We start from the raw sequence: 14,443 nt of genomic DNA on the forward strand, positions 1-14,443 counted from the left end.
ATTTGTTCCAGGTAATGCGTAAGTAACTGACACATGGGTTCCTTGACCACAGGATGGCCATATAATCTGGTTAATCGATTTCTGGAGATGTCTGTGGACAATATTCTGAAACACAGAATGAGTAAAGCAAATAGATTTTCTTCGGTGTGACTGGGCATTAGCCAACCCAACTTGAGATCAGTTTATTTATAAGCCTGAATTTAAAAACAGACAAACAAACACAAATTGGAAGAAAGGAGAGTTCTCTCTCTCTATCTGAGTGCTTGAGTGGGGACATCTGTTTTTTCCTATTAGGTCAGGGTTTATTTGTTTATTTTGTTTGTTTTTTGCCACTGTGATGACAGTATAACCTATAGAAGGAAATATTTCTTTTTGTTTTGTTTTTGTTTTTTTTAGCCTGTGGTTCAGTGAATAGTGGGCCAGATATTCCTTTTTGGTCCAAGATGAGGCACAGCATTATGGTAGGGATTATGTGGCAGAACAAAGTTGTTCACCTCATGACAGCTGGGAAACAGTATGAGAGAGAATGACAGGAAAGGGCTAGACATAAATTATTCCTTTCTAAGAGTTCCTCCAAGACATTTTCCTCCCAGTAGGCCTCTCTTCCTAGTTCCTACCACCTAACCTCAACACCACCAGTTATGACTCCATCAGTGGATCGGCTATTGATGACATCAGAGTCTTTGCATTGTAAATCTTCTCTTGAAGGGCCACTTTTGAACATAGTGGCACTGGGACCTTCACTCTTAAGACTTAAGTCTTCAACACATGAGCCTTTTGGTCTTTGGGGGGTTCAGGCTGAACCTATACCACCTGCTCTCATGGATGTCTAGTTTGTAGTTGGCCTTTTGTGAGAGTTCTTAGCCTCCAAAACAGTGTGAACCAATTTCTTATACCATTACTCGGGAGACAGTAATATAGAGTAACATTAATATTAATAGACTAGAGCGGGCAGCATTTAAGTTAGATCTTGAAGTTGGGTGGAGCCTTAGAGGTGGGGATGAATGACCAGGAACCTATGAACAGAAAGCTGGATCCTCGATGCACAGTGAGTTGATTGTTTTTCTAAGAAATTCCAAGTCCCAAGTGGTCCTTGGCCTACAATCTTGATCTATCTATCTATCTATCTATCTATCTATCTATCTATCTATCTATCTATCTATATCACCAATGTCTTTCAGCTTGGCAAGTCTGTATATCCTGAAAAAATAACAATGTTGGAAAAGGTCAAAGGAAGGGCACCTTAAACCATCAGAAGGGCAGAGGCACCTCTGAGGATATGATAATAGACTAGAAAATGAAGGGGTTTCTAACTGTACTGACAAAGAGAAAAGCAGGAAGGCATCTTGAGAGACATATTAACTCTCAAAGGAGCAAGGAAAAGGTAAATATGAATTAGTTCACCAAAGACATTTTTACTTCAGTGGTGTAATCAATAGATGACTTAAAGTCTTACTGTTTTGAGATTAAAAGCAGCAGTGAGAATAAACAAAAGTCAGTGCTACTTTTCCATCTCTGCTACATAGGAGCAGTGTGGCACCACCAGCAGCCACCAATAATGATAATAGTAATTGGTTAATGAATCAGAAAATCTTTTTTTTCACCAGTGACCTCATTGACACCATGTCACTGCGCCAAGCTACTTTATCTAGTAAGTATCACAGTTGAGCTTTGTAGAGTCGTAAGGAGAACTTGGTCTTTTATTTAAATAAATTTACTTTAATTCACTCTTAGATTTTGTTATATTGGTGACTGAGTCCAGGGCTTTGTACATTCTAGAGAGCTCACTATTTTTGAATGGTCCTAGTCTAGAGTAGCTTTCTTCCTCCCTTCCCTTCCCTTCCCTTCCCTTCCCTTCCCTTCCCTTTCCCTTTCCCTTTCCCTTTCCCTTTCCCTTTCCCTTTCCCTTTCCCTTTCCCTTTCCCTTTCCCTTTCCCTTTCCCTTTCCCTTTCCCTTTCCCTTTCCCTTTCCCTTTCCCTTTCCCTTTCCCTTCCCCTTCCCCTTCCCCTTTCCCTTCCCCTTCCCCTTTCCCTTTCCCTTTCCCTTTCCCTTCCCCTTCCCCTTCCCCTTCCCCTTCCCCTTTCCCTTTCCCTTCCCCTTCCCCTTCCCCTTCCCCTTTCCCTTTCCCTTTCCCTTTCCCTTTCCCTTTCCCTTCCCCTTCCCCTTCCCCTTCCCCTTCCCCTTCCCCTTCCCTTTCCCTTCCCTTCCCCTTCTTCTCCCCCTCCCCCTCTCCTTTCCCCTCCCCTCCCCTCCCCTCTCCTCCCCTCTCCTCTCCTCTGCCTGGCCTTGAACTCACTATGTAGCTAAGGGAGGATGACATTGTACTTCTGACCTCCTGCACCTGAGTGTTGGGACTACAGATGTACACCCCTTTGCTGAGGATTGACCTGGGGTTTCTTTTTCTTTTTTAATAGATATTTTCTTTATTTACATTTCAAATGCTATCCAAAAAGTTCCCTATACCCTCCCCCTGCCCTGCTCCCCTACTCACCCACTCCCGCTTCTTGGCCCTGGTGTTCCCCTGTACTGAGGCATATAAAGATTGCAAGACCAAGGGGCCTCTCTTCCCAGTGATGGCCGGCTAGGCCATCTTCTGCTACATATGCAGCTAGAGACACGAGCTCTGGGGGTACTGGTTAGTTCATATTGTTGTTCCATCTATATGATTGCAGACCCCTTTAGCTCCTAGGGTACTTTCTCTAGCTCCTCCATTGGGCACTGTGTTCCATCCAATAACTGACTGTGAGCATCCACTTCTGTGTTTGCCAGGCACTGGCATAGCCTTACAAGAGACAGCTATATCAGGGTCCTTTCAGCAAAGTCTTGCTGGCATATGCAATAGTGTCTGTGTTTGGTGGCTGATTATGGGATGGATCCCTTACCTGGGGTTTCTTGTATGCTACACAAGCACTGTCCAGACTCTAGATGACATTTTTGAGCTGTGGTGAGACAGGTGTTGTTCAAGGAGTGCTGCAGAGGAGGTGATGGTGTCACCTTGCAGGTGACCATGGGGACATTCACAAGGCAGGAAACTTAGAGCAGTATTGGCCTGGGATCAGGTTGAAAGTGGACTGGACACAAAAGCAGGAAAGAATTCCTTAACTTTAAAAAAAAAACAAAAAACCAGCATGGGAGTTATGCCAAGACATGCAGCTTGGTCTACAGGCTGCAATTAAGGGTAAACTTTAAAGAGGAAAATGAAATAGAAGAGAGTTTGACCCCCCTTTGAAGCTGTAATGACATAATTTGCATGTTCAGCTCCTAAGCTTCCACCATGCCTCAGTAAAATTATGTCCTTTCCAACATGGAGGGAACAGACGGGTCACTACAAGAGAAAAGGGGAGGACAGGATCACAGGGCCACAGCATAGACAGGGATACAAAGAGGACCTCAAAGTTTGAATCTTTCATTGAAGGAGCTTTGCTTACTCATTTGCTCTCTCTTCTCCACCCCCCCCCCCCCCAATGCTGGGAACGGGACATGTCAACACCTTTGAAAACTCTGTGATTTGCTTCCCCATCTCTAAAACGACTACGATGGGGCCGGAGCGATGACTTAGTGGTTCGGGGTCCTTATTGTTTTTGGAGAGGAATCTGAGTTCATCTCGTAGGTTCCACATTGGTTGGATCAAAACTGTAGCTGCAGCTGCAGGTGACCCAGTGTTCCCTTCTGACCTCCAGCAGCACCTGTACTCACACGTGCATGTGCTCGCACACAGATACACACATACACACAGAATTTAAAAAAAAAAGATGTTAAATGAGTAGACTGTTATATTTCCATCACAGGTAATTTTTGAAAAATTGTGATTTTGTCCTCTGACAGAGGACATCACCGGCCCTTCCTAGACAGGTGTCAAGATACCAATAGTATGCAAATTTGGGACTAAACTTTGGAATGAAACATTGATCTGTGCCAGCTGTAGTTATAAATTCGGCAAAACCTACATATAATTATTCAAACCACAAGTCTAACTCCATCTTACATGCAACCAGGTGCTTACTGCATAGCTTTAACAGAGCCGAAGCATCCTAGGTATAGGGCTTTGCAGGTTAGTGTTGTTCAGGACTGCTGTTGTTGTTTGGAGACTTCTTTAATTTTATGTATTTATTTATGTATTTATTTATTTTTATGTAGCCCAGGGTGAATTTAAACCCACAATTCTCTGAGTTTTAGAATTGTGGGCATGTGCCACCATGCCCACCCAGAGCTTTAAAAAGCTGTTTGTACTGTTTATATTGTTATGTTACAACACTGCTAGAAATCCTTTGTTGTGAACATGGCTCATACTCATCTTAGTTTATGTTCCAGCTGATGAGCCAAAGCACAAATCTTATATTTACATATGGATCTGGCTATTCCACTACCTATACCTATGTCTTTCTTCCCAAGTGTTTGCCTACTGGGATACATACTATTTATACCAACCATTTTCTTTCAATTTCTAATTCATATTTTTCTTGAAGTATAAGCATAGGATGGGATATATAGTTTATACACACACACACACACACACATATGTATACACAGGTGTGAGTGTGTGTGTTGAAGCTAGAGTTTGATATTGGGTGTCTAACTCTGTCACGCTAGATTTTCGTTTTGAGACATGGTCTGTTGCTGAGCCTGAAGCTCACTGATTCAGCAAGGCTAGTTGGCCAGTAAGCCCTGGGGATCCTGCGATTCCCATATCCCCAGTGCTGGGATGATGGGTGGGTTATGCCATGGTTGGCTTTTTATGTAGAGGCTGCGGATCCAAACTCAGTCCCTTGGCCTTGCTCAGGGTAGGGGTAAATGCCTTAATTCTCTGAGCTATCTTGCCAGCTTGAATTTATATATTTCCTTAGAAATTAGCTTGACCTAAGAAAATTAATAGTGTATATTGACTATACATCTCATTTTAGGACTTAACGAAATGTTTGCTGTGAAATGGCTCGGGCCTGACAGGATAGGGAAGCACTGACCAAAGCTGCCAGAGTAGGCAGGAATCAGAAGTGTGTGGAATAGTAAATGTCCATCACCCCACATCGCTTCCCTCCCTGATCTGAGTAAAGGAAAATTACAACCAATTTAGGCCAAGGAGGGTCAAAGGGGGGAGGGAGGATCTTCCAGAGTTGACCACAATGCCCCAAATGTCAGAGTTTTAATCTTTGGTTTTTGAAACAGAAGCTCCTAAATTCATAGTACCAGATGATCTGAAAGAAAATTCAAAACAAAATCCAGAACCTCTTGGGCTTCGCAGGCAATAGGGAAGGAATTCCATGTGCTGAGGAGGGGACTGTGTTAACCGATGTCAGATGAGATCAAAGACAGCATTCTTTCCTCTGCAGCCTTGACAGAGCAGAGGCCAAGCCACGCATGCAAAGAACATGGGTCAATGTGGTCTTTGCATGGAAAGGGTTGGCTCTCTTGGCATGAACTTTTTGTGTCTACAACAACCTAAATGGACCCGAGGAAGATCACACTTAATGAAATAGGTCAGATACAAAGGGGGCAAATGCTGTCTGGGTGAACAGAGAAAGGAACGGAAGACAGGCTTGCGGGGTGCAGCAGGAAAAGACACAGAGTTTATGTATAGTTTTTATTGTATTAATGAAAAGGTTAGGATGTAATAGCAGTAACGGCGGCATGGCATTATTTGTGTGCACAATACCGTTTAATGTACACTCCAAATGACTGTTGGATACTGTAGTATGTATATCTTATCTGAAATAATTAAATTAAAAAATAAATCTTACCTCAGAAAAAGAACTCAGCTTCTAAGTTCTAATGCAATCTGTCCCTTGACTATGCAGACTTCACATTGTCCCCGTGTCCCTCCTCACACAACACACTCTTCCCAGCAGTAATCCATGCTGTGAACACCCCTTTCTCGTGGGGGGAAACAACAACAGGAATCTTCCCTATTACGCGACTCTCAGATCGTTAAATCCTATTTTTAGAATAAAGCTGAAAAGACTATTTGCCTGACATATATGGAAGCTTATCCAAACACATTTTAATAAGTGAGAATGGTTTTAAGTTCCTAGTCCTGCCTCTCTTCCTTTTGCACAAACAGGCTGATTTCTTTGGGCAGTCGGAGGCTGTGGTGGATCACAGACCCAAGTATGCACAGGGTCACCTCGCCAGTCCTTCCAGATTTTTTTAAATGAAAGCAATCAATCAATCAAACAAACAAAATGAAAAAACCCAAACTTGGCGCTTTCCACATACTTTTTTCTTACCAGGTTTTTTTTTTTTTCTCTACAAAGAGGATTTTACCACGTCCATGGGGAATGGAAAAGGTATCAACTGATGCTGCGTGGATGGTTAGTGGTTAAGAACATTCGGTGCAACCCGGGTGTGGTGGTGCACGCCTTTAATCCCAGCACTCGGGAGGCAGAGGCAGGTGGATTTCTGAGTTCGAGGCCAGCCTGGTCTACAGAGTGAGTTCCAGGATCAGCCAGGACTATACAGAGAAACCCTGTCTCGAAAGAAAAAAAAAAAAAAGAACACTCGGGGCTGTGGAGGAGGAGGAACCAGGTTTTGGTTCTTTATGTGGTTGGTGGCTCTCAACTGTCTATAACTCCAGTTCCAGCAGATCTGACACTCCTTCTGACTCTGAGGGCTCCTGCACACTCATGGTGCACATATGCCTACCTTGCCACACCCACACGTGTTCTTTCTCTATTGTTCCCTTGCTCATCCTGACCTCCGCCTGAAGTTCCACTTCTCTGGCCCTTCCTGTAACTTAAAGTCAGGGCTAGTGAGAGGTTAAGGACATCTAGCCTTGCCTATACCTGTGCACACGTGGATGCAGTCCCTGCAGAGGCCAGAAGAGGGCATCAGAGGCCCTAGAACTGCAGTTACAGATAGTTGTGATCTACCGTGGGTGCTGGGGATAGAACCTGGGTTCTTTGGAAGAGAGAGCTAAGCTGCTAACTCATTTTCTCCAGCCCCCTCGTACAATATTCTTAAATCACTGATTTGGAGAGATTGTTTGGAATGAAATTTCTGTCTCCGAAGTTTATTTACTGTGTGAATGAAAGATGGACCGTTCAATCTACTTGGGGAGGCAAACAGATCTGTGCCAGGTATCACCAGAACTTCTACTAGGACAGTTCTCTGCCAGGTCATTGTGATTTTAAGAACTGTAAGAAAACTGATGTGTGGCCACCCATGAGTCACTGAAGGCTTGGTTCTGAAATGTCAGAGAGATGGCTTTAGCCCTCAGAGTCTTTCATGAGGAGAGACCCGCATTTGGGAGGCTCAGAGAGGAGTCACACTGACTGAGAGGCTGTGTGAAATTTCGAGATGACTTTGATGAGGGCAGGTTGGTCTGGGCTGAGAGGCTTAACAAAGCCAGGGTACAGAGGAAAGGTGCTGTGGTAATAGTCTATTTTCTTCTCAAACCCCTGTAGTGGCTATATAGCCTGCTCACAGGATCTAGGTCCCGTGTCACTGGAAACTGCCAACAGAGAGAGGAAAGACAGAAGCAGCTGCTTAAAAGCCAAGCACGGGGTTTGGAAGTTGTCTCTAAGATGGCAACAGGCTCTTGGGATCAGACAAATCAGCTCCTTTGGAGAAAAAAGCCTTCTGCTCAGACACGGCAGGGATAAAATACCGAGGAGGAACGTCATAGCTCAGAGCGCAAGTGTGACTATTTCCCCACCAGCCCAACCCACTGCTCAAGGTGATAACCCTGACTCCCCTGTTGTGATCACTGGCAAGGGAGGGCTGTACTGTTATCCTCTGTCCTTAGTAAAGTTGTCCTGGACTCAGTCTGGAATCTTGCTGGACCTCTGACTCCATCTTGAGTGGTCCGTGGAGCATCGTTAGCCGAACTGGGTTTCTTGTGGTCAAGGAAGATACAAAATTGCTGGTGGGGTGGCCACGTCAAGGCCTGGCTTGTACAGGGGACCTTCTCTCACCAGGAACCACGGGAGGCCTGACCCCGGTGCAAGGCCACATGGAAAAGCTGGCAAAACAGCCTGCCATCGGCAGAGCACAGGAAGCGGTTTGCTCTGTGGCTACACCACCCATGTGTTACACAATGTGATACGACGGGGGAGAAGTGGCTTTCTTCCTCTTCCAAATTAAAATAGCCTTTCCTTAACGAATTAATTTTTCCTTAAATTCAAGTTTTTTTTTTCCTTCCAAGTATGAAGAATGATCTAGAGAAACTTGCCTGTTGGCTGGCGAAATAAACAACGTACTAAGGGGGGGGGGGGACATGGATACGTTGACATTTCTTTCCCTCAGCGCTGAGGGTACACAGAGACAGACAGCTTGTTTCATACTGGTCAGGAGCATGTGGCTTGCTGGTCAGGGGACAGGCCAGGGAGTCAGAAAGTCTGGGTTGTATTCCCAGCTCTGGCACCACCTCACTGGGTGACCCTGACCAGTGGCTGCACCCTCAGCGTCTGTATCCAGAAAACAGGGATTTAATGACAACCCCTAGAAAGGAATGTTTGAACAGTTCCTAGGCATATGAGGCTCGATATTTTGAGGTCTCAGGCAAGCAAAGAGGACAAAAATTCCAAGATGAATTTTTTACACAGGGAAGCCTGGTTGAGAGCTCTTTAGCAACAATTGGGGCAGAGAGTGTGATAAATCCCCGGGACTGTTATAGGTAGCCTTTGATACATGGATTTAAAAACTCTCACATCTCTGAAGCCACCTTGCCACCTCCCAAAATTTCATACTGTTGGAGCTGTTGAGTTTACTGGAAAACAATTTAAAATTAAATTCCACGGCGGTGACTCCTCTCCAGCCAGGCACTAAATACTAAGGTGAAAATCTTTTGTGACAGTTAACACGATGGCTTTTCTGGGTCTTGGATTAGATATTTTAAAGATTTGTAATTTAATGTGCTGTCTCTTGTATGAACTCGAAGAAGCCACAATGTAGATATTTTTCAATTGGAAGAGGAATATTTTGGATTTGAGAGTAGGACATTTGTCTTTTGGCAGAGCCAACCTTTTATTTGTCCCATAAGGATTTCTGTGTGTGTGTGTGTGCATGTGAGTGTGTGTGTGCATGTGTGTGTGTGCATGTGAGTGTGTGCGTGTGTGTGTGTGTGCGCGTGTGTGCGTGTGTGTGTGTGCATGTGAGTGTGTGCGTGTGTGTGTGCGTGTGCATGTGAGTGTGTGTGAGTGTGTGTGCGTGTGTGTGTGCATGTGAGTGTGAGTGTGTGTGCGTGCGTGTGTGTGTGCATGTGAGTGTGAGTGTGTGTGTGTGCATGTGAGTGTGAGTGTGTGTGCGTGCGTGTGTGCGTGTGTGCGTGTGCCTGTGAGTGTGTGTGCATGTGAGTGTGTGTGCGTGCGTGTGTGTGCATGTGAGTGTGTGTGAGTGTGTGTGTGCGCATGTGAGTGTGAGTGTGTGTGTGCGTGTGAGTGTGTGTGTGAGTGTGTGAGTGTGTGTGTGAGTGTGTGTGTGTGTGAGTGTGAGTGAGTGTGTGTGTGCGTGTGTGTGTGTGCGTGTGAGTGTGTGTGAGTGTGTGTGTGTGTGTGTGTGAGTGTGTGTGTGTGTGCATGTGTGTGTGTGTGTGTGTGTGTGTGTGTGAGTGTGTGTGTGTGTGTGTGTGTGTGTGTGTGTGTGTAGAGATGAATGATGCCATACAGACCATAACCATGTGTTGAGATGGCCTATAAGGCTCCAGACACCAAGCCTGACAATCTACATCCAATTACCAGGACACATATGGGGAAGGAGAGAACTGTCTCCTTCAAAATTGTCCTGTTACCTCACATGATACACATCATAGCTTGCCCCCATCCCATACGTGTCATTCCTACACACACAAACACCCCCCCCACACACACACCCCAGAAATAAAAGCATGATAATAATAAAAATGTTAAAAGCCACAGTTAACAGAGCAGAAGTGGGGTAGGATCCTGATCCTGGCAAGTCGGCTCCAGTGGATACCAACTCTTGGCTTACAAATCTGTTTTGTAGCTGAGGGGTTATTCCACGTTTTTCCTTCTATATCTATCTGGATATCATCTGTCTATATCAATTATCTACAAATCAAAGTCATTTCATGTACAAGAATCTGTGGGTGGAAGAGGGAGGCAGAATTGGGACTTATTTACAGCCAAGCCAAGCGGGTTAGTGGCTCCTGTGCTGGGTTGAGGGATGCCTATTTTGGGTTTTGGTCATTAAAAAAAGAAGACCTTGAAAGTTTGGATGAAAACCACTCTGTAATGCTCGCTTTGATGTGCCTTGCTCTGTGCCCACATGCACTCTGTGGACCCCGGTCGGCTCAAGCATTCCATCCTCATCTGTCCTCTAACTTAAAACTGACTCTACTTATCATGGATTCTTTTCTTCATGTAAGGAGTCCATTCGAAAAAAAATAAAACCTTGTTAAAAAATAGTTTCAATAGTTAGGAGTTACTTTAACCTGAATGGAAATAGCTGTTTAAAATAATGAAAATAAAACCATGCTTACTTAAAAACATTACATATCATACAAAATATAAGGATGCTTCACCTCCTGTACAGTCCTAGCTACTGAGTATGGTTACACACTAGAGTCCTAGCTACTGAGTATGGTTACACAGTACTGTCCTAGCTACTGAGTATGGTTACACAGTACTGTCCTAGCTACTGAGTATGGTTACACACTACAGTCCTGGCTACTGAGTATGGTTACACACTACAGTCCTAGCTACTGAGTATGGTTACACACTACAGTCCTGGCTACTGAGTATAGTTACACACTACAGTCCTGGCTACTGAGTATCTTTACACAGTACAGTCCTAGCTACTGAGTATGGTTACACAGTACTGTCCTAGCTACTGAGTATGGTTACACAGTACTGTCCTAGCTACTGAGTATGGTTACACACTACAGTCCTGGCTACTGAGTATGGTTACACACTACAGTCCTAGCTACTGAGTATGGTTACACAGTCCAGTCCTAGCTACTGAGTATGGTTACACACTACAGTCCTAGCTACTGAGTATGGTTACACAGTAATGTCCTAGCTACTGAGTATGGTTACACACTACAGTCCTAGCTACTGAGTATGGTTACACAGTACTGTCCTAGCTACTGAGTATGGTTACACAGTACTGTCCTAGCTACTGAGTATGGTTACACAGTACTGTCCTAGCTACTGAGTATGGTTACACAGTACTGTCCTAGCTACTGAGTATGGTTACACAGTACAGTCCTAGCTACTGAGTATGGTTACACAGTACAGTCCTAGCTACTGAGTATGGTTACACAGTACAGTCCTAGCTACTGAGTATGGTTACACAGTACAGTCCTAGCTACTGAGTATGGTTACACAGTACAGTCCTAGCTACTGAGTATGGTTACACAGTACAGTCCTAGCTACTGAGTATGGTTACACAGTACAGTCCTAGCTACTGAGTATGGTTACACAGTACAGTCCTAGCTACTGAGTATGGTTACAGAGTCCAGTCCTAGCTACTGAGTATGGTTACACACTACAGTCCTAGCTACTGAGTATGGTTACACAGTACTGTTCTAGCTACTGAGTATGGTTACACAGTACTGTCCTAGCTACTGAGTATGGTTACACAGTACAGTCCTAGCTACTGAATATAGTTACACACTACAGTCCTAGCTACTGAGTATGGTTACACACTACAGTCCTAGCTACTGAGTATGGTTACACAGTACAGTCCTAGCTACTGAATATAGTTACACACTACAGTCCTAGCTACTGAATATAGTTACACACTACAGTCCTAGCTACTGAGTATGGTTACACAGTACTGTCCTAGCTACTGAGTATGGTTACACAGTACTGTCCTAGCTACTGAGTATGGTTACACACTACAGTCCTAGCTACTGAGTATGGTTACACAGTACTGTCCTAGCTACTGAGTATGGTTACACAGTACTGTCCTAGCTACTGAGTATGGTTACACAGTACAGTCCTAGCTACTGAATATAGTTACACACTACAGTCCTAGCTACTGAGTATGGTTACACAGTACAGTCCTAACTACTGAGTATGGTTACACAGTACAGTCCTAGCTACTGAGTATGGTTACACACTACAGTCCTGGCTACTGAGTATGGTTACACACTACAGTCCTGGCTACTGAGTATAGTTACACACTACAGTCCTGGCTACTGAGTATAGTTACACACTACAGTCCTGGCTACTGAGTATCTTTACACAGTACAGTCCTGGCTACTGAGTATGGTTACACAGTACAGTCCTGGCTACTGAGTATGGTTACACACTACAGTCCTAGCTACTGAGTATGGTTACACACTACAGTCCTGGCTACTGAGTATGGTTACACACTACAGTCCTGGCTACTGAGTATGGTTACACACTACAGTCCTGGCTACTGAATATGGTTACACACTACAGTCCTGGCTACTGAGTATGGTTACACACTACAGTCCTGGCTACTGAGTATGGTTACACACTACAGTCCTGGCTACTGAGTATAGTTACACACTACAGTCCTGGCTACTGAGTATGGTTACACACTACAGTCCTAGCTACTGAGTATGGTTACACACTACAGTCCTGGCTACTGAGTATGGTTACATACTACAGTCCTGGCTACTGAGTATGGTTACACACTACAGTCCTGGCTACTGAGTATAGTTACACACTACAGTCCTGGCTACTGAATATGGTTACACAGTACAGTCCTGGCTACTGAGTATGGTTACACACTACGGTCCTAGCTACTGAGTATGGTTACACACTACAGTCCTGGCTACTGAATATGGTTACACACTACAGTCCTGGCTACTGAGTATGGTTACACACTACAGTCCTGGCTACTGAATATGGTTACACACTACAGTCCTAGCTACTGAGTATGGTTATACACTACAGTCCTGGCTACTGAGTATGGTTGCACACACACTCAGAATTGCGGTTAACATTTTGGCATGTTTCCATAAAAGTTCCTTCTCTATGTACATTTTCTTATAGTTCTTATCAAGCATCATGTTTTTGAAAACAGAGCATTCATTTAAAGATGGGCTTGTAGTTTATGTAACTATATAGATTCTGAAATGTGTATCATGAACACACACACATGCAACTTACTGTGTGAAGACATAGCCTTTTATAGCTCTCAGTTTTTATACTTTATTCCAAATCCATGAAAGCAACACTCATTTCGTTGTTAATGGACATTCAGATTTCAATCGTTTTTCTGGGTACTCATTTTTATAAGCAGCAACATATTGAATATCTCTGAACATGAATCTAGTCTGTAAAGTTGGACATCTCAGACTGGCTGTGTAGACACTTCCCTTTTATGGTTTGTTTGTTTATTTGAGACAGGGTGTCTCTGTGTAACAGCCCTGGATGTTCTGGAACTCTCTCTGTGAAGTTCTTCCTTTCTCAGGCTCTACAATCCTCACACTCACAGAGATCTGCTTGCCCCTGTCTTCCAAGTGCTTGAATTAAAGGCATGTGTCACCACTACTCGGCTACACTTAAAGTTTTAATATTAGTTTAATCTGTATTAGGTAAAACAAAAAAAATCTCAGCGGTTTTAGTTTCTTCTAGAAAACAAAGCAGTAGCAGGCCCTGTGCTTTAAAATGCAAGGTCTTTGTTGATGAGGCTTCAGACTGGATGCTCTTAAGAGAATAATTTCGAGCTAAAGAAAAATAGTTACTTGGTCCTGCAATTTGATGGAGTACTACTTCTAGATGGAGTAGTAGCTAAGGCTCATGGCTATTTTTATTAATAACTTAATTTTATTTATATATTCATTTACTTATATTTTTCTATGTCTATTTATTTATTTTTTTTGGAGACAGGATCTTGCTATGTAGTCCAGGCTGCCTTGGAATTCATTATGCAGCCAGGCTAACATTAAATTTTCAATACTCCCACCTCAGCCTATTGGAAAACTATAAATATGTTATTCACATTAATAGAATTGTTCTCTTTCTTCTTCCATTTTAAGTTTTCAATACACTTATGTAACATTTATTTTTAAATAGTGATAAGACACAGACAAATGTAGAAGAGAATTGATGTAGTCGTAAAATGGCTAACCCTGAAGCAATTATGCCACAGCCTAATTTTAATTTACCATTGGCCCAAGAAGAACTTGCTCTGCAGGGTGAAGTTAAGCTCTTCAGGAGCGTCTCTTTGATTTGGCTCAGCCAGCTAAGGAAGAGGTCCTGTTACCTTCTGAGGTAGGAGTTGATCTGCTGTGCTGCACAGCGCTGGCCTGTCATTCCTGGTGACAGCACTGAGAGGGGCCCTTTGATCTCCAGAAAGTTAAAGCCGCAGACAGGAGTCACTACAGATGAGAGAATTCCTATCCTCTGGGACAGCCGGTGTAGCCCATAAGGAAAACTAGTCCTGGCCCAGGCAGGAGCAGAACCCTCACCAAGCCATTCTCCACAGAATAAAAAGAATGGAGGACAAGGACAACTGTTTCTCATTTCTTAAAAAATCTGCTGTCACACAAACTTTATATGCCCCAGAACA

The 14,443-nt window shown here is 43.7% G+C and overlaps 1 long non-coding RNA gene across 3 annotated transcripts in view; it reads left to right on the forward strand.

The window, feature by feature from the left end:
• The window catches only part of Gm20619 (predicted gene 20619), a 128,764-nt gene that overhangs the window by 24,380 nt on the left and 89,941 nt on the right, over positions 1-14,443 (forward strand). The window contains exons 2-3 of one of the 3 annotated variants that reach the window (NR_136906.1): positions 7,399-7,670; positions 7,912-8,097. The exons of the other annotated variants lie outside the window; for them this stretch is intronic. This is a non-coding gene — a long non-coding RNA (predicted gene 20619). Of the gene's footprint in view, positions 1-7,398; positions 7,671-7,911; positions 8,098-14,443 lie in introns of those variants that run through there. 3 annotated transcript variants of the gene reach the window in all.

Source organism: Mus musculus, chromosome 6 (assembly GCF_000001635.26).
Source record: "Mus musculus strain C57BL/6J chromosome 6, GRCm38.p6 C57BL/6J".
NCBI classification, from domain to species: Eukaryota; Metazoa; Chordata; class Mammalia; order Rodentia; family Muridae; genus Mus; species Mus musculus.